This window comes from Desmodus rotundus, chromosome 1 (assembly GCF_022682495.2).
Source record: "Desmodus rotundus isolate HL8 chromosome 1, HLdesRot8A.1, whole genome shotgun sequence".
Lineage (NCBI taxonomy): Eukaryota > Metazoa > Chordata > Mammalia > Chiroptera > Phyllostomidae > Desmodus > Desmodus rotundus.
This window is the reverse complement of record NC_071387.1, coordinates 135,202,127-135,222,522: the sequence shown is the minus strand read 5'-3', so window position 1 is coordinate 135,222,522 and position 20,396 is coordinate 135,202,127. Positions and strand designations below refer to the sequence as shown.

The window sequence follows — 20,396 nt, the reverse complement described above, 5'->3', positions numbered from 1 at the left end:
GAAGGCCTGGGCCGCTTGGTTTCTGGTTATGACTTCGGTTCATGACCCTTGAAGACTAACAGTCTAGCTAAAATGCTGCCAGCGAGCCAGGGACACTTAGGGATCTGGCACCGCGGAGCAGGCTAGGATTGGAAAGTCAGTCCCACTGCAAACAGAAATGCTCCCTTTATTCTGAACTCCGGGCAGTTAAGACTTGTGCAATATTTGAAACCTTTCCCTTCAGCTTTGAGGGTAGAAAGCCAAGGGCCTATATTTCCTGGAGGCCATGACTGAGGATCCAAACTGTGATTTTGTTTCACCTCTAAACTCCCCACAGCCAGACCTGCAGGATCCGGTATGCTCTCCCGTGAATTCAAAGAATCTTGTTACAAAAGGCTAATATTTTTCTTCGGGAGTAAATAAACATAACAGATCTGAGCAAACACCAGTTCACAATTCCTTTGGTGATAAGTTCCACGTGCTCTAAATCTCTGTCTTGTGTTTGAGTAGAGAGGCTAACATTCTGTGCGGCACTTTTTCGAGAGTGAAGGCAGTAAATTCCCTGGATGGGGATTTGGCGAGGGTTGCCGATTAGGTTACCCCGCTCTGCAGTCCAACCGAGGCTTTCCTGGCGCGCAGACGCCGCTCTTCAGCCTCGTTTGAGGAAGGGCGTGGGCAAACATCCCCCTGAAGTGGGAAGTGACACTGAGGTCGAGCTATTCAGACTATTTTGTTCAGTGACACCAGTCTTTCTCTTTTGTTTCTCCCAACCTTTTGTTTTGAAAAATTCCAAGCCTGAGGGAATGTTGAAAGAATAACCCAATAAACACCCATATACCCTTTACTTAAATTCACAAATTGTTAATATTTTATAACATTTGTATACTCTCTGTTATCTACCTATCCATCCATCCATCGTCTACGTGCATACATAATATATGTTCTCTTCAATTTTTTTCTGAGCCATTTGAACTGTAACATCATGTAACTCTCCCTCTAAATATTTCACTTATTTATTCTTAAGTATTTATCAGTTAAGAATAAAAACATTTTCCTACATTACCACAATGGCATTTTCACTTCCAAGAATTTAAAAAGTGATGCAATATTCAATAATATCTAACATAGTGTATATATTACAGTTTCTTCAATTGACCCTCAAATGTCCTTTATAGTTTTTTTTAAAAATTCAATCAAGTCTCATGTATTATATTTAGTTGTGATATATTTCAGTTTTCCTTAATTTCGAAGTACTTTTTTGTCTTTTATGACAGGAATAATTTGAACAGTCCAGTTCAGTTGTTAAAGTCTCAAGTTTGGATTTTACTGGTCGTTTCCTCATGATTAGACCCTAGAAATTTCGTCGACAAGAATACTACACAGGAGTTGTTGTATATGTTCCATTTCATCCTCTTTGGAGGCACATGACACTAACCTTAATCACCTGGTTGAGGTAGTTTATGAAGATCTTTCTTTAATAAAGGCATTATTTCTCCTTTGTCAATTAATAAGTAATCTATGAGATGATGCTTTGTTATCATGCAAATAACATAAATATCCTGTTTCCCAACAACCTTTCGGTCAATGATTGTGGCATCAGTGGCTTCACCAAGAATAGGCCAGCAGACCATGACAGGGACTCACTCTCCACCTTACACGGGGGCGTGGAGAACCAAAGACTTAACCCGGAGAGGATGTGCCGCTTGCCTGATTGCTCTTCTGACTTCTCCGGAATCACCTTCCATCCATTTCTTACTGGGCTCCAGCTTGGCAAAAATCACATAGGTTTACCAGATAAAGGGTCAATTTTATTAGCATAAATTTATTTTATAGCTTCGAATTTATAGCATTTGCTTATTATTAATTCAATTTGTGAGATTCTTGAGCCTGTTTTGATGAACATAATAATTTAATTTTGGAGTTCTAGGTGATATTTGTAGTCACATCAGTCTTATAGTTGAATTTTGTTTGTTTAGTAAGAAGAAAATGCTGATTTATGCAGGTAATTGTTCAAGATAGCAGCTTATTGTGAAATCTCAAGATGCTTTTAATAAACTGTTCTGGGAGATTCAAAGAGGATGAAAATGAAATTTTTTTTTATTGAGTTGTATGGAATAACATTTCAAAACTAGCCTGCATTCCTTATCCATAAATGTAAGATAAGTAGTCTAAACCTAAAATGATGGTTAGAGTGAATTGTAAGACAATATTATCAACATGTTACAAATCTGCTTGTTGCTAGAAAAGTGACACAATCAGGTATAGCCAAACCTCGCCTGGCATGTAATTTAACTAGGCACACCTGTGTTGTCATAAAAATATAGGTTTTGCTTAAATGGGCAGGTATAAGCCTGATTTTAAACAATACTAGTACAGAAATAAAGTCTTGTTCAGTGCCACGTTCAAGTGTATATGAAAAAAATACAGGAAAGTTCCACATAAAAGTACTGTATCGGGCAGCTTGATTAAGGCAGTAGAGGTTTCCAGTGTGTTAAAAGCCAGAGACCTTTGATGGTATTACAGGCCTCTATTCCTCCTCTAGCCTCCTCTCTGTCCACCGCCCCTTGGTTCCAGTCGTGCTGGTGGCCGGTCGGCTCTTCCACTCTCCAGGCTGCTCCTGACTCAGGGCCTTTGCATCCTCTACCTCTCTGGCTTCCTCCCACTTCCTTCACGTTTTCACTAAACTGCCACTTTCTCAGACAGACCTACACTAACCTCTTGACTCTCTTGCAGCCCCTGCTTAATTTTCCTTCTTTGGCCTTATAAAATTTTGATATACTATATAATATACTTATTTTGTTTATTTATTTTTTGCTACCACTGCTAGAATGTAAATTTAATAAAGGGCAAAAAATTTTGTTTCTGTTCATTTTTGGATCCTGAGCCCTTCAACCTGTTCTCAGAATAAAATGTGCACTCCATAACTATTTGTCAAATAAGTAAACATAAAGTTTTTGAATAAAGATATATATTGTTTTATATGCAAAATATACAAATATACTTTTTAAATGAAATTCAGATCAAATACTTGCAGACCCTCTGAAAGGATTTATAGAACTCTAGGGTTTTACATTCTCAGTTTGAAATCAGTTGCTAAAGATTTTATTCCATTCTTCCTTGTATTTCTAGCAGTTGAGGGGTATATGGGAAGCCCAGGAGTGAAGGGGAAAAAACAAACTTTCAGAATCCTTTCAAACAGTTCCTTTGAACATAAGATGTCACAAAATACCAATGTTCTCACCTACCTGTTTTATTCAGTTTCAAATACAAAAATATTTAGCATTATTTTCTTTCTCCCTCTCCAACACAACTTAAAACTGAATCATTAGGAAATTAAGAGAATAGTTCCCTTTCTGAGCTTCACATAGATTATTAGGCCTGGAAAGACCCTTAATAGTCATCTAATTCAAATGCCTCATTTCCAGGTGAGAAAACTGAGGCCTCCAGAAGTTAAACTTGGCCTACGTCATGTAGCTGAATAGTGGCTACTAACCAGGATTGAAGCCCACTCTTCTTTAGCCCAGCTGAGTTCCCTCTTCAACAATGCACGAAATGACATGCTCTATTCTTATATAACATGGAGTCATTTTAAAATTGGACCGTAGATCGCCAGTGTGCAAAGGGATAACTTAGAAATAGGATCACACCTAAAGGACATGGACAGGTGTCCTCCCACTTTGGAAGGCCAGCCCTACATCCAGTCTGTCAAGCTGAGGAATCAGAAAATCCACTCAAACACTGTTTTCCTAGCTCTTGCATTTAGGTTTATATAAGATCTTTACATTCTTTAAAAGAAAATTTTTGACAAGGAAGAGAGAAGTACGTAAAACTCGTAACAAAAATTGGACTGAAAAGGGGAAAACATGCAATTTTCTTTTTGTTGCACCGAAGAAAACGATGCTGATAAGACAGAATTAACAGCATGTCAGCAGATAAGCCCTCCAATATCCTCCAGTAAAATCTCTGTGTTCTGGAAGAGAGCTTCAAAGCAAGTGAAAATGTGGAGAAGATGTGAATACGATTTTGTTTGAGTGAAGTTTTGAAGATTAAATACATTTTGGTTTCCAGATTCTTACTAGTTTTTTTCTTCAAAATATATAGAAGAAGAAAGATAAAATATGGTTTTTCATTAGTGAAAAACCACTATGTAATTTTCATTGGGAAGAAAATAAATTTTTTAAACAAACATTCAGATCCAGATAATTATTGGGATATCCAAATATTGTGAAAAACGCTAAAACAAAAACTTCAAATGAAGTACAAGTTGAAGATCCGGGCCTCTTTCTGTGTTATTCTGACACAGCCCCCTGGAACGTGAAGAAAGGCTTCAGACTATGAGGTCGGCCTGCGGATGCAGTCATGCCCAGGTATGTGGGGTTCCTCCCCACATTCCATCTTCCTTTCTGTGTCATTAGCCAAGACACTGTTCAGTAAAAATGCATTTTTGTTTAGGTAAACTTACGTAATTTTAATGTTTTCATGCTTCTTTATTTTAAATATTATTTCTATTTTATTTTTCTTCCCCTAATTTCATTTCTTAGGAAATTAAAAAATATACACAAATTAATGTAACAATCAGAGAAAACCAAATATCTTCTTCTGAATTCTGCTTTCTGCCCCACCCTACTGCCACCCGCCACCTCTCCAGTCTCATTTCATTCTCAAAAGAAAGTTGCTGTACTAGTTTATTTCTTCTAATGGTTGAATTCTGAAATGGAAGGGAAAAGAGAGTAAATATTTTGAAAGAGTGTTAGAGGTCTAACTGTATCAAGAGGCTTAGTGCTCCCACCAGAACCATTGCATTGCTGTCAGCAGAGTCAAATCGTGCCAACACTTTGGAAATCTGTACCATGTGATTTAATAAGTTGACTTAGGCATACCCTACAAAATGTATGGGATCAGGAATGAGGCAAGAAGTCTTGCACTTACAACTTCTATTCAACATTGTACTGTAGTTTTCTAGTCAGAGCAGAGGATAAGAAAAAGAAAGCATATTGGAAAAGAATAAGGAAAGCGGCCATGACTGGGTGATAATATATTTCTTATGTAGAAAATTCCACAAGTCTAAAGTTATGGTCAATATAAAAATCAATTTTATTTCTATCAACAAGTACTATAAAGTTAAAAAAATTAAATTTAAAAATACCATTTATAAACATCAAAAGTTAACAAATACTTAGGAAGATTTTCAAGAAAGAAAACTACAAAACATTATTGAGATAATTATAGAAGATTTAAATAAATAGAGGGATAAAAAAATAAACAGAGGGATGAACCTATTCAGTGATGGAAAGATTAAAGTTTTACAGATCTCAATCCGCACTTCCCCTCTCCCACAATTAATCTATAGGTTTAATGCATTTCCAATCAAAATCTCAGCATTTTCACTTTGTGGAAATTAAAAAGCTGCTTCAGAGTTCCACCCAGCCTGGCACTCAGAGGGCCCTGTGCTCAGTTGAATGCTCTTCTGTCTTGAAGTTTTCAGTGCGTTTTGAACAAGGGAGCTTGGATTTTCATTTTGCACTGGGCCTTCCAAATCATGTAGCTGAGCCTGTTGGTCTGATACCTCTTTCAATACAGTCTTGATTCACTAATAGCTTTCAGAATTCCTTAAACATTTTCCTAGGTAACAGCAATTCTGTCCTCTATCCAATGAAATTACACTTTTTTTTTAAAGCGTTACTGAAGTATAAAGTTTACTTGTTTTAGTGTACAGCTCAACGATTTTCAGGAAGTTCATATGGCTATGCATCCGCCACCACAAGGAGTTCCAGAGCATTTCCATCACTCCAAAAAGATTTTCTGACTCTTTGAAATCACTCCTTGTTTCTATCACCAGCTACAGCACTTCTAACATTTTGAATATATTTTTAAAAATATGAATTCTTACGGTATGTGTGTACAGGGAGAAGATTCTACATTTTTTTCAAGGAAGTTGAAAAGAAGAAAGACCTTGAGAAGGATAGTCTTCAGAAGAGGAGTGTGTGGAACCATTAATGTGAGCAGCCAGTCGCCTTTCTCCTTTTCTCTTCAACAGGTAGGTAGTAAGAGGCCATTCTTCTGTGAACTCAATTCTGATGACCAAATAGTGAGTAGCATCTGTTCAGATTTAGGCACTGCTACTTAAAACCTGTTTCCCTTTGTTTCCTTTTGGATTTTCAATTTAAAAAATCACTTGAAAATAATACAACCATACCGATTAACCTCATTAGCTTGTAGAATAAAACAATAGCAGTGTATTATGCCAAGCAGACTTTACAATCATTCTTTTGATTTTAACTTGTATAAAACATTTACTTCTTATGATTATAATAAAATTTCTAAGTGGCTATATTTATAGAATTGCACTATATAGTATGATAGACGAAAATAAAATCTCCAATTATTCTAATACTATGTCACTTTTCCTCTTAACATTTTTCTTTGCATATATGTGTTTATCTAGTGGATTTTTTTGGGGGGGTTCAACATGGACTCTTAACTTATATGCAATTTTCTTTTTGGTGTTTCATATGTTATCATTTATAGATATTCTTAAATAATACTTCAAAAACATAACTTACCTGTGTGAGTGGCAGCTGACCTTGGACAGAAAAATGGCCTGGAAGGAGGGTGTCAAACATAGGACTGAACGTGAGAGTGATTAACACCTGGTGTGGTTCGGATCTTTCTGGATGGCTCTGTAACAAGGATAGCGGTTTTCCTCCAGACCACCCAGTGCAGAACTCTGATAATGAAGGAGACAGTGGATTATTCAAATTTATTAATATAGCCCCCATTCCTTAAGTATGATTATTTTCTACATATTTCTCTCTCTTTTGGTATAATTCCGTTTCTTTGAAATGTCCAGAATAGGCTAATCCATAGAGACAGAGGTTAGGTTAGTGGACCCCAAGGGCTAAGGTGACAAGAGAATGACTGCTAATGGGTACAGGGTTTCTCTCCGGTGGTAATGAAAATGTTCTAGAATTAGATCGTGGTAATGACTGCACATTGTAAATATATTTAAAGATCACTGAGTTGTACATCTTAAGAAGCTGAATTTTTTAAAAGATTTTATTTTATTTTTTTTAAAGAGGGGAAGGGAGGGAGAAAGAGAAACATCAATGTGTGGTTGCCTCTCCTGCACCCCCTACTGGGGTCCTGGTCTGCAACCCAGGCAGGTGCCCTAGACTGGAAATCGAACCAGCAACCCTTTGCTTCGCAGGCTAGCACTCAATCCACTGAGCCATACCAGCCAGGGCAGGAGCTGAATTTTATGGTATGGAATCATACCATATTTCTTAATGTATTTAGATTGTATTACTTATTTGTGTGTTTCTGCTCTGAAGAAACTGTTACTCCACAAAGGTGAGATCTATACTCAGCGCAATTATTAACACATAATAGATGTTCAATAAAACTTTATTAGTGACAGAAAGGGGGAGAGATGAAAACAGCCATTTTTGTTCTTATTCACCAAGTAAGCCCACTAACCTCCTTGAGTATAGAAAACACATAGATATATAATTTAATTAGGTAAGTACTATAAAGTCATATAAAAACATTTGGCAAAGTGTCTAGCATATAATAAGCACTCTGTAATACTGGCTATTATTATTAATAAAAATAATCTGCCTTTGTATAATCAGCAGCCTGAGCACTGGAGGCCAGGAGCAAGCCATAGTTGTGAATGGGCAGTGATTGTGGCGCCAACACCCAGGGTTGGGGATGGGTCCTATCTAGTCCAGTTTGTCCCACAGGAAACTTGTCTGGCGTGCCCCTTGGGCCACTCTTCTTTTCATCTGCAGATATATTATTGAGAATTGCAGCTCAGCCCTGTCAGTCTAAATTACATTAGGAGGATTAGGAGATGCTCTGCAAGGAGAAAACAGGATTTGGCAATTTGATTTCAGGAAGACTTGAAAGGTCAGAGATGGAAGGCCAAGGTGAAAAAAAAGGGGGCTTTGAGCTTCTGCAGTGATAACCAACAATCAGAGTGAGAATGAGAGTTATGGAAATTCAGGATTAATGTCTTCAGTAAGAATTCTCAACCAGGATAGAATTTTGTCTATATGAGGAGGTGAGAGGTACACTGAATTGTCTAAAAAGGATGCTGTTTGTTAAGTCTGCTGTCCTCATTTGATTTCCAGTTAAAATAGTATTGTTGGTTCAGCAAAACAATTCTCCTTATTTAGTAAAGCTAAAAAGTTATTTTAATTGCCCCTTAGTGTTTCTCATTATTTTTGTCAAATTTTATCCAAAGTTACTTTTAAAAACAGTGCTAAATCTTTCATGCTTTAAATAAAATCTGTTGCCTTCTTGTAAGCAATTGGCAATTATGTAAGAAGTTAATGAAATAAATACACTTACATGGGGTTTTCTGTGAGACATTATTACACACAGTCACTTGTTTGTTTTACGACTAGTTATTATGTTGTGTCTTGTTGGTTGTTTGCAGATGAAGGTTTTTTTTAAACCAAGTAGAGTATAGTTCTAAATAAGTAGACACAAAACCCAGAAATATAACCATGCACTCCTGTTCATTACGTGGTTATTATTAGGGGCTTGGTGCCTGACCCTGGATGAGTTACCCAACATCTCTGAGCTGCAATTTCATGTAAAATCTATAAAGTGAAAATAATAGCGTTCTGTTTATATGGTTCTTGTGAGGATTAAATAAAAAACGAATCTGAGTGTTAAGTATAGGACTTGGTGCAAAGTTTAAACAAATAGTTTAAATTGTTTTAATTAAGTGTGTGAATGTGAGAGAGAATCCAGAAGGCATTGTTTTCCTGACAGATGATGTTTACGTGACTGTGCAGGAAGATTGTAAACATATGTGTTTTGGTTACCATTTTCTGATTTATTTATCCATTTGGATTTTGTCAACTACTTTCAATTAATCACACACAGGCAATGCCATCTACATGACACAGATGATTTCTTCAATCCAGCAGAATTGCCTGGGCGTGTCATCACCTGGGACTGGACTTATTAAAAGTTAGAGGCAAGAAAATTTGTTAGAGGCTTTTGAATTTTGAGCCTCTGGGGAGCCTCTAAACTGCCATGTGCCTCACCTCTGATAAGGGAACAGTTAGTTGTGTGTGTGTATATAAATACACACATGTATATATGTGTGTGTGTATGTGTGTGTGTGTTCCCTTCCCCCCCAGAGTCAGCACTATGAGGGATGCCTCACTAGACTGTTTGGAAATGTGCTGACTCTATGATTGGATGGAAAGTGAGTTGAATGGTAGAGAGAGTTAAAAAACAAAACAAAACACTGTAATGCTTGCTTCAATGTTCATTTTGTTACTAGAATATTAAGTAAATGTAAATTTAAGAGAGAATCTTTTTTGAAAGATCATTTCTATAAAAGCATTACATGCCCCTTGCAGACAAATCAGAAAACACAGAGACAAGAAAACAATTTCCCATAACTCTTTCACCCAAAGATAACTACCCTTGAATTTTTGTTATATCCTTCATTATGATTAGTTATGTACACATATGCAGGCATGTGGGTGTGTGTATACATGTGTGTATATATGCATACATACACATATATGTGTATTTTCTGAAAATGGAACCAGATTGTATAGTGTTTTGTCGCCCCCTTCTCCCACTGAGTGAGAGAGCCCTAAAAATCTTCACATCGTTTTAATGTTCTTCTCCATGGTCCTTTCAAGTAAATGTAAGCAGTGGATGGCAGAAATGAATTGTTATTTCTTTAATCTCCTAATTTTTCCAGTTAGTTTACAGCCTTATTGCTATTTTTAAGAAATGACTGTTGACCAGTCTTTAGCTAGTAGGGAAAATTTTGAAAGGAACTGAGTACCATGTGCAATCCCTCTATTCTAGCAGGTTATCCCCATGAAATGACTGCATTTGAAATCACTTAATAGCATTAGAGAATAGCATGAGGTAATAAAAGTAAGTTTCTAAGACAAAATACATGAAAACCAGGAACTGCAGCCCCCACGGGATAGAGGGAGGAGACACACAGATTGGCACCGAGACCCCTGCTCTGTGCTGCAGTGGGGGGCTGAGCATGACCGTGCGTCTGGAACCCTGCAAGGGCTCATGCTGGGGAAGAGAATTAAGATTGTTTCATGACCTGTAAAGCCTCCTGTGAAACACTGAAAACTCTTCCATTTTACATCAGTGTTGGTAATAAATGTACTGCCTGGTGAAATGAGGAAATAGCAACACTAACATATTAATACATTGTAATGTAAAATATTACAAACGTTAAAAATTCTCTTTTATTTCTTTGTAAAAAAATTATCAAAGGTAGATTGAACAGTGCTTGCCTTATTTTTAAAAATATAAGTAGTTTATTTACTCTAAACAGCAACACAGACAAAAAGCCGTATAAACACAAAGGAAGTGATGCGGGAACAAGAGGCTGGCTGACTTTGGACCTGAGTTCATGGCAATATAATGGGGGTTCTGCAGAGAGAAGGACAGAGGCGCGAGGGCAGGGGACAGGCCGGTTTCTTTTTCGTTCAGCCAGCTGGAGGCCACGCGTAGCTCTGACAGTGGGAAGCATGCCTGCACCCACGGGCAAAGGGAACTAGCTCCTCAGGGACTGGTAGAAGTGTCAAAGTTTGTAATTTTACAGCAGTTGAAATTCTGACATCAATATTAAAGTAAAAGCAAGTTTTACATAATAATCGAAAATACAAAAGACTGAAGGATGAGACCTTGTATGAAAAACTGGACAATTCAGCAAGTGGAGAACTGTGTACCAGTGGAGGAAATGGAAAATGGCGCCCGCCTGCCTCCCCTGGGTGACGAGTAATTGTGTAGAGCAATGCCATAAATTGTATGGAGATCTGCAAATGTTGTAAACAAGTTCTTGCCAAAACAATCCCCTCCTTTTGATGTTGTTGCAAGTTGCTGCTCACGAGGGTGCGAACTTCTTGGCTTGCGCTCCAGTCCTTTTTTCATACTGTCAGAAGCGTATGTTCATGATACAGTCTTTCCTATAAGTCAGCTGGGCAACTGCACGGTTAGCTGCCTGCTGAGCAGCCCGGCACTAAGGAATAGACGAGAGTCACGTACAGTAACTGTGCGATTCACTCATCTTTTATTGAATGCAGGTTCACTCAAAGTAGAACACCAACATACATTAATATCCTACTCACACTGTAACAGTCTAAGAGAAATACAACACACACACAGAGCAATTGATGGAGAATAACAAAGCTAAGTCCCAGGGTCTCAGTCTGCAGGCCCAGGAGACAGCACGGTGGGCAAGGGAGTTGTCAGCATCTTGCAAGGAAGGATCTCCGGAGCCAGGTGAGCAGCCGGGCAGGTGAAGTCCTCAGTTGAGCAGGGCAGGGCCTCCGGTAGCCGATGTCAACAGAGATCAGTGTGGTGTGGAACAGCACTCTGGTTGCTGTCTCAGCAGTGGTCTGGAGCCTGCCTCAGTCATATCTTGGAAGTGGTGTGCTCCACCCTTCTGGGTCTTTTGATAAATGTCATAGCACCCTTGATGCCAAGGAGGGAATTTGCCCAGGAGCCTATCTACGGTGGTTCCACTCTGCAGACATGGCTGTTCTGATAAAGTGTGCAGATATCTTAGGTGTGTCTTCTTGTCAGATGTATCTAGCATGACTTAAGTAGTTTCCCTCTTGAACCAAAGTGTCATGGCTGACTGGTAGCCCTCTTGGTTGACATGAGTGACTCCATTTTGTTTTATATACTTTATCCTACCTTGATCAGACCAATGCCATTTTATTGGTCCTGCTTTCCACACATATTCTACTCTGTTTGGGCAGTAAATTGTGTAGGCCTCTGCTTCAGCTTGATCTTGGATATTTCATTTATTTAGAAGTTCCCATATTCCCAGTAAGATCTGCTTAATCATGATGTCTGGACTCTAGTCCTTGTCTTCCTCAAGGATGGACAGGCACACAGTGCCTGAAGGGTACACATTTGGGTGAAATAATGGTGGTTCAAATTTGCACTTCAGAGGTGAGTATGGATGTGGGGGGGGGGGGGGCTCTGCCTGCAGGGCCACCCCAGACGCCATGGATGAGAATAAGTCTACCAAGACATGATCTTCTTGGGGAGGAGAGGTGGCTGATCTCTCAAAGGAGAAGGGCCAAGAGCCTGTTCTTCAATGGGCTTTTATTTGCACAGGAATTTAGGTAAAGCTCATCAATCATTATCAGGCAGTAAGGATCAAAGAATAGATAACAAACAAAGAACTCTGAGGGTTTATTCTGAGTCAGGATCAGTTAGCTAAAGGACTACAAAACTTTGGGGAACAAACACATTTCATGCCTGGACCCTTATCAGAAAACTGAGGGCATTCTTAGCAAAGCAGGTTTCACAGGATTTTGTGCATTCTTTCTTAGGCCTGATGCCCCAGGGAAACCACCCTTTCCAGCACAGGGCCGCACCCACCTCCAGCATTGTTTCAGGCTTAAGTCAGGCAGGGGAAGTAAGGCAGCCAAGAGATTAGGAGACTTCTTGCAGACAGAATGAGGACTCAGACTATGTTAAAGGCGAGGGGCGAGGATCCATCATCCCCTTTTTCTATAGCCCCCCCGAGTCCTTCCCTGTGGACCTCTTCATGACCATGCCTGTCTTAGGTCACCCCTCCCTTGAGGAATCTAACCTGTCATTGGCTAACTGGTCAAGCTCAGGGCCAAGCAGGGTAAAGTAAAGTGGGCAGAGGTGGCACACCTGCCAGGGAGATAAGCTTTGTCTCCTTAGTGGTTTATGGTCCCAAGGTCTCCGACTGAGCCTTAGCCACAGAGGGTTATAGCTTCTGAAACCAGGCAGGGCAGTTCCCAACAGATGGATAGTCATCTTTCAAGAGAATCCATAGATCAAACAAGCCTCCTTCCCAAGGGTTCCTTTCTTTCTGTAGTGGTGCACTCCCAGTTCATGAGGTTCATCATGCTGTGGGATTTTTTATTGGGACAGCCATAAAACCTAACGGGTAGTCTTTCCTCCACGCTCTCCTCTTCTGGGCACATCTGCTGAGGGCTTCCAACACTGATCTTTGGCTCTTTTGGTGTCATGAAGTGTCTCTAAGAGTGACTTTATTGTGAAGTGTTTTGCCAGCATTAAGCATTTCCTCTGGGACACCTTCATCCTGTTTGTCACAACCTCTTTCCTCATTTCTGTCTATAAGTTTGCCTCCTCTCAGCTACTCTGATGCACGTTGTCTCACTAAAGTGGCAATATCAAGATTCTCACATCTGCTTTTGCTTTTATATCTCTATGAATGTTTAATTTGAATTTTATTTCCAGCTTTATTACTTTTCTTTGTTGCATTTGCACCTTTGTTTGCTAATTCCTCTTTCAATTATCCATTTTACCAAAATGTCATGTGGATTTAACACTAGGAGACAAGGAGGCAACATAATCACATGCTGTGCTGTCTGTGCATGAACTGAGCAACAGATATACAGTGACCAGTCACTGACAGGCTTTGAAAGAAGCGACATGATTGGTCATCGATCAGGATAGGTCTCTGTTATGTATGTAGTGATTTGCGGAATGAAGAGCTAGCAGCAAAGTTTGTACTTTATGTAATTACAGTTAATATACCATGCTAATGGAAATGTAAACCAGGTTGCGGGACCAGCGTTATTTAACTAAACCATGCTAACTAATTCCCCATTTTATGGAGAATCATGCCTGTTAGGTGACTCACTGACATGGAACAGAATCTGGAAACTAAATTTCCTCTTGCTCCTCTGAAGCCACAGCACAGCTGAGCTCGGTCTAACTTGAGTAGCTGATTGTTTCCTCCTATTCTACACCAGGTACTTTCCCTCCTCACTGCTATCCCCTTCCCAGCCCCGCTGCCACTGCTCACATGTACACCTCATGGACAGTGACAAAAAGAGACTCACGTCTTGCAGGGCTAAGTCTCTAGGATGGTTTCAGAAGGACAACTATTTGAAGTCAAGGTCAGATCAATGATGTTAAACATGGAGTAGGAATGGAGGGACAAGGAACCAAGGAAGTTGAGGCATTTATAGCCGAGTCCGTAGATGAAGAGGATTGATGGTAGCTGAAGACAAAGGGAGGATCCATTGGAAAGAGGGTGAAATGGTCTTAGGAAGTAGGGGCTGGGGAGCCTGGGGAGATTTCTTGCAAGGTTGTGATATATCGTCTCCTTATCTTTGCACCACAGTGTCTGTCACATAATAAGGCCTTAAATGAGGCAAAAGGCAGTGTTGCGATTTCATCACAAAGGCAAGCATTTTTTATTAATATCAATGTTGGAGAAATAATACTTTCATAAAACCTAGATTAAGTATAAATAAAATGAACTAAAGATGAAAGTTAAGCCCAAGGACATCCAATGATTATTCGGGCTCCTCTCCACTGTCCCCCAAGTAGTCAGGCTGATATTTTGGAAATATAAATCATGTCATGTAGGTTTTTGCTTAAACCTTTCCAGTGGCTCCCACTGCACCAAGAATAAATTCTAAAGTTCTTCCCATGGCCTGCAAGGCCTGCTTCTGAATCCTAACAAATTCCCTGACTCTATCTCTTGCCCCTCATTCCTCACCACTCTCCCCTACCCTTCAACATTCTTTAGTTGTGTTGACCTACATTTCTGTTCCACAAACAGGTCAAACTCACTGTGGTCTATGGTCTCTGCTTTTGCTGTTGCCTCTATGTGGCAAGCTCAGTCTGTAGATCTGCACACGGAAACCAGGAAGCACAGTGCCTAACATACGGAAAGAGTCATTAAGTGTTATTACTTATAATATATTGTTCTTTGTAAGTTCTTCTGTTCTTAGAGTTGTCCTTTCTTTTTTTTTTTTTTTAAATAAGATTTCCTCTTTCACTCTTACCTGCTTTTGAGGTAAAGAGTGCATAGTAAAAAGCTGCCCTATGGGGAAAAGATGGAAGGTGTGCCCGCGCTAGTCAGAACAAACTGGTTATGCTCTAGTAGCAACAGTCCCCGGAGTCCGGTGACTTAAAATAATGAAGGCCTGTTTTTTGCTCACACTACATGTCCAGTGTGAGTTGGCAGAAGGTTCTAGTCACTGTAGAGGTGCTAGCACTTAATGATTCCACCAATTCAGCATGAGGTTTCAGGGTTTGCCATGTTTGAAGAAGAAGAGAAAAGAGGATATTGTCAATTAAATGGCTTATCCCACAAGTGACCCAAATCATTGCTCAGATTTTATTGACCATAAGTCTGCATTTGCTGTTTCCTATCTGCATTTGCATAATTAAAAAAAATCTTTTATTAGGTCTTCATAGCAGGGAATATAGTTTTGGTTGGGGTTTCCAAAATAATCTGGGAGTACTTTTAACAATTCAGATTCCTAGGTTCTACTCTCCGAGATTCTGATTTAGTTGGTCTGGGATAGAGAGTAGTCATCACTTTATCTGCAGTACTTCCAGTAACTGAGTTGATTTTGAGACACACTTTGAGAAACATATCTGTAAAGACTAGAACAATGGTCAACCTATTTTGAGTGCTGAATAATATTTTTGATTGGCTGCACAATTAGGGTTCCCTTATAAGAATTTAAAGGAATGAATCAGTAATTTCAATAAAAAGAATTTGTGTATGCTAAATTGCATTAGCAGGAAGGAAAAGGTCCAGAGTTCTATCCATTCACCCTAAAATAACTTCCAACTTCTGGGAGGAGGTAATGCTAGGGCTATCTTTCACTTTGTTTAGGTTACCAGGTTGGTCCACACAGCATCCTAACTGTGTCTTATCTGTTATTCAATAAGAAGGCCCATGTCAAAGGATACTTATTTAAAAAGTAGATGAGTTCTTTGATTCATTCCATTCAAAATGTATTACAAAGAAAGCAAATCCAATCCCTTATAATTAGAAGTTACTTTAATTGTGTGAACCATACTGCCCACATTTCTTTGACAATGACAGATAACAGCCGCCTTTTTATGTTGTATTAAAAATCTAATGGCAATTAACTTTAAAATCCCAACTAATTGGCGACTAAACTCTTTGTCACTTATCTCTGCAGTATTTTCACATTCTGATCACAGAATAACCATACGAGGAGTAAAGATCATAATGGTGTCATTAAGCCAGAACATAAGTGTGTGCATTTAAAGTGAAGTTAATGATACATTATGATAGATTGCCAATCCCCTTGAAAAGCTCAACTATTTAAAAACCAGATCTGCTGAATTTTCAATATTCAGGCTTTTCTTTGAAAAAGAGCTTCCAGCTGGAGGTTTCCACGAGTACGTACATAGAAGCGTTTTGTTTCAGTTCGTGAAGTCGGAAAGCTTCCCAAGTATTAAAACTTTAATGCAAAGCATGTACAAAATGCCGTAACAGAAAATGGTGCTTAAAATATCTATTAGTTGCTTTAAAATTAATTTGTAGCACATTCTATTGGCATAAGTTCTGTGAAGTCTTGCTCAAATAGTATCACTATTTCCTTCTATGGGCAAGTTAATTATAATGTTGGGCTATTATTATAGATATGCAGGAATATGGGCACTCACACCGTGGAGTGTGGGCTAAAGGTAAGATAAAAGAATATTTGATGAGATATTGTCTTGCTGAAAATATAGCTGTGTTTCTTTAATATGTCTATTCTAACCAGTAAATCTAAGTATCTTGGCTGGAAAGTAAATGGGTAACATTGCCCTTGCCTGAATATGGAACAAGTTCAGCTAATACTTTCCTAATAGATGGTAACAAACTAAAAGGGCTGAAAGAAATGCAAGAAAATCATATGTACTTAAATTCTTATTCCCTTCTGGTACTTCACGACAGTGTGTGCTTTTCCGGATCGCAGAGTCCTGATCTTCTTCCCTGCAGATTTCTCGGTAGTGTTCTTACACTAAAGTCGCTGTGTCTACTTACAATATTTCATGAGCAATAATAACCCTGAGTACATAGAGCAAGAGGACTGTTTGTGATGTGTGCTTGGGAGTCGGCCTCACAATTATCCTAAAGCAGAATGTGATTAAAATTGGGAACTGGGAGTTCTAAGCTGTCTATGCTACTTAAGACATTAGTATGACACTTAATTTTTTTTTTTTAAATTCTGGTTCAGAATTGAGCTAATGCTATCTCTCGGCTCACAGCTCTTTATAATTACTGGTCCTGGGAGACCCCCTCTCTTTATTTCTTTATCTTATTTCATTGCCATTTTTATGCCTATTTCCATTCTTCCCTCCAAAAATGTCCCAATTGTTTATGTAATTTTATATGTGTTATTGAGAAACGTGTTCTTCTGTGCTCTTGTATTTTTATTTTCATAACTGGACTAGGTTATAAACCTCAGTTGTTTTTTTCTTGTTTCTCTCAGGTTCTATTCACATTGCTGCGTATATTTCTACTTCTCCAGGCTGCTCACTGCTGTGTAGGATCTGTGTATTATTCATACTTACTTTTTGACAGTACACTTTGTGTACTATCCCTGAGGTTCACTATTTATTAGTTTGTTCACTCTCCAGCTCTGTCTTTCTAATAATCGAACATGGTTTGTAAATGAAGATCCTAACATGCCAGGATGTGAGCATGCAGAGGCCTTTAGTAACATTTCCCAGTGAAGTTCCATAATGGCACAGAATATCACGGCCCTCTGACCAAGATGACTTTTTTTAGCAGATGAAGATATAATATACATGAAATATACATATTACTGTTTCAGTCTCCCCTGTGCTTTAATTCTACAGATAACCTGATTGATATTATGAAGCTATCCTTCAAAAAGCTCATTTTTATTCAAACATAGAAACTGCTTGTGCAGATGTGAGATCAGGGATGCATGAAGAAAGACATACATTTAAAATAAGATAAAGCCAGAGGGTCCTGAAATCAGACCTGCTTCTGACACTGACTTGCTCAGTCACTGTGCCTGGTCATTAAATGATTACCTTTTTTCTCTTCATAGATCTTGAATAACCCAGAGTACCTTGAATTTCTTAAGGAAAAGTGAGTATTACTGTTTAGTAGAACCATTTCCTGTTCTCTTTTGAAAATCTTTGGGGCCTAATGAGGAATGTAACCTAGCCTGATGAGGGCCTGCTCCTGGGAGTAGCCAGACTGTAGGTACTTTTGTCCCCTGGAGCCGGGCGAGGCTGTGTGCTAATCTGCTCAGAAACTGCTCCTCCTGTCTGTCACTGAAGCCTGAACACACACCAGGAATTAGGTACTAATTAGTGTCAACACATTACAAAAGAAAGAAGGGAAATTGCTTGGACTCATTCCTGAAGAAATCATCAGCAGTTCGCTTTGGTTCACTTTGTGCACCTCGGAGCAGCACTGGACCAAATCGTGGGATGCTGCTCTCGTGGAGGAGTGACCTGGAGGTGACCTGTGGGAGCCTCTTGACCAGTATTTGTTGTCATATCATGTCTAGTTTTGTTAGGAGGTCGCTTAGAACATCGAATGTTCTGTTTGGTGGCATTGGTCTAAGAGACCACACTGTGGCTTCATAAGCAATAATTTTTAGAGTGCTTACACAAAATTCTAGGAAAGTTGCAAAGTGGCACTTTTCTGATTTCAATCCATTGCTATTGCATGGACTTCAATGAACAGCTTTTCCAAGAGTGAAACCTATAGATTGCTGGATGGATCTTAGTAAGTCTTCTTCTTTTGATTATAGGCAGATACTAATTTGTTCTTATGCCTACAAAATTAGGAATTGGATGCTAAAATCCAAATAACCACTTTGTGTTATCATGATAACCAATGTGTGCTTATATGTAATGTTGGATCTAAAGTTATCAGATTGAGTCCAATATGTGAGATACAAGTCAGAGGTGAATGTAGTTGGGAATAGGAGACTCAATCTGTAGAAAAAGCACTTGAAGCTTTTTGAACCAAAAGGGGGTTCAATTTTATGTTCATTGTTCTTTAGGCTTCCTTATTATATTTTGCCCTTTAAAGATGTCCTAGATGTGCACTTGACTAGACTTCAGCTGAATAAGAATGTCTGGGCCTTATTCAAAGCGCCTTGCTTGCTTTGCTCAGACCTTCAGCTCACGAGGGAAGACTCAATGCTCAGCACAGCATCTGGCACACAGGGTGGGCCAAGATTACTGAACGAGGAAGGAAAACGGGGTAACACAGGCATACCTATATGCCAAGCCAGATTTTGACCATATTAGGAAGCTATTGGAGGACTTATTTTAGTGTGTGGACTTTGGAATTAAAAATATGTAGATTCCAGACCTGACAACTGCGTGGCCCTAGTAAGTGCAGCCTTTAGGTCTCAATTCCCTCATGTGTAAGTGAGGGTTAAGAATGGGTTAGTGGAGAAGAGGGGAGGGGTGTAGAGACTTGTTTGTCCACATCGACCCTAATGATTGTGTTAGAGTTAAAAAACTTACCTTTAACACATGACTCAATTAAATACTGCCCTGATTGTTCCCAAACAGGTTTCCACCTCTGAAATCTTAATATAATGACTGGAATGAAGGGATTCAAGAGCAAGCATTTTTTCTCTGTTATCCTGAGCACCTAGCACAGATCATGTGTAAGCCTTAGCCTGTGTGCTCTCTAAAAACCACACTATGTAAGGGAGATCATGCAAATAAAAAAGTCATGACAAATATGGTTTATTAAGAAAAGTATGTTTGAAATTTCCTGGCTCCAGCTGTGCATTAGTATTTCTGCAAATAATTTGCATAATTTTCATTGTACTTTGGTAAAGTCCTGGAAAATGAGAGAGCTGGAAGGGAAACAAGAGCAAAGAAGCAAAGAACTATGGGACTTTTCTGGGAGGGTAGCAGGCAGACTAGGACAGGACAGAAAAGACACCTGGGGCTTTTGTTCTTAACAGGGATAGCATAGGAGGGAGAGGTTTGCTGTAAAGGTAGGAGCACAAGCTGAACTTCGAGACATTTAAAAACTGGAAAAACAGATGCTTTCATCTGTTAAAATTTAACAGAATGGTTCCACAAATTTATCAAATGTCTTATAGAGCACCCTAACAAATGAAAGGTATATATTAAACTCATTAAAATAGCTTTCTATGTGGAGGAGAAAATAGGACCAGAAAGGAATAACTACTATACAGAAAAGTGAGGACCCTTGTCCAGATCACGGGTGATCGAGAGTACTGAATTGAATATGATTAATTAACTTGACTCTCTGCACCTGGGGTTCGACAGAAACCAGTCACCACTACCACCAAAATAACACTGAAACGAAAGCGCACAGTGTGCGTGTGCAGGGTTTTTATGGGAGCCCTTCCGTTTCATACACCGGGGAATGACGCTTTGGGCTATGGAGTGCCTGGGGTTCCCAGGTGCGGGTGTGAGTGTGTATATGTGTGTGTGTGTGTGTGTGCTTTCCTGTGGCTAAATTGTCAACGAGAAATGGAGCCTGAGAAAAATGCAGGCTTTTGATGGATTTCCCTGTTTTGAGTCACGATATTCACTGCCTAACCATAGCATTTCTTTTCAATAGAAGCTGCCCTAACTTCCCTGTGGTTTTGTGTGGG

At 39.1% G+C, this 20,396-nt stretch overlaps 1 pseudogene; it reads right to left on the bottom strand.

The window, feature by feature from the left end:
• Positions 1-10,867: 10,867 nt before the first annotated feature.
• LOC112307192 (SUMO-conjugating enzyme UBC9-like) lies at positions 10,868-14,819 on the bottom strand (annotated as a pseudogene).
• Between the last annotated feature and the right edge of the window lie 5,577 nt (positions 14,820-20,396).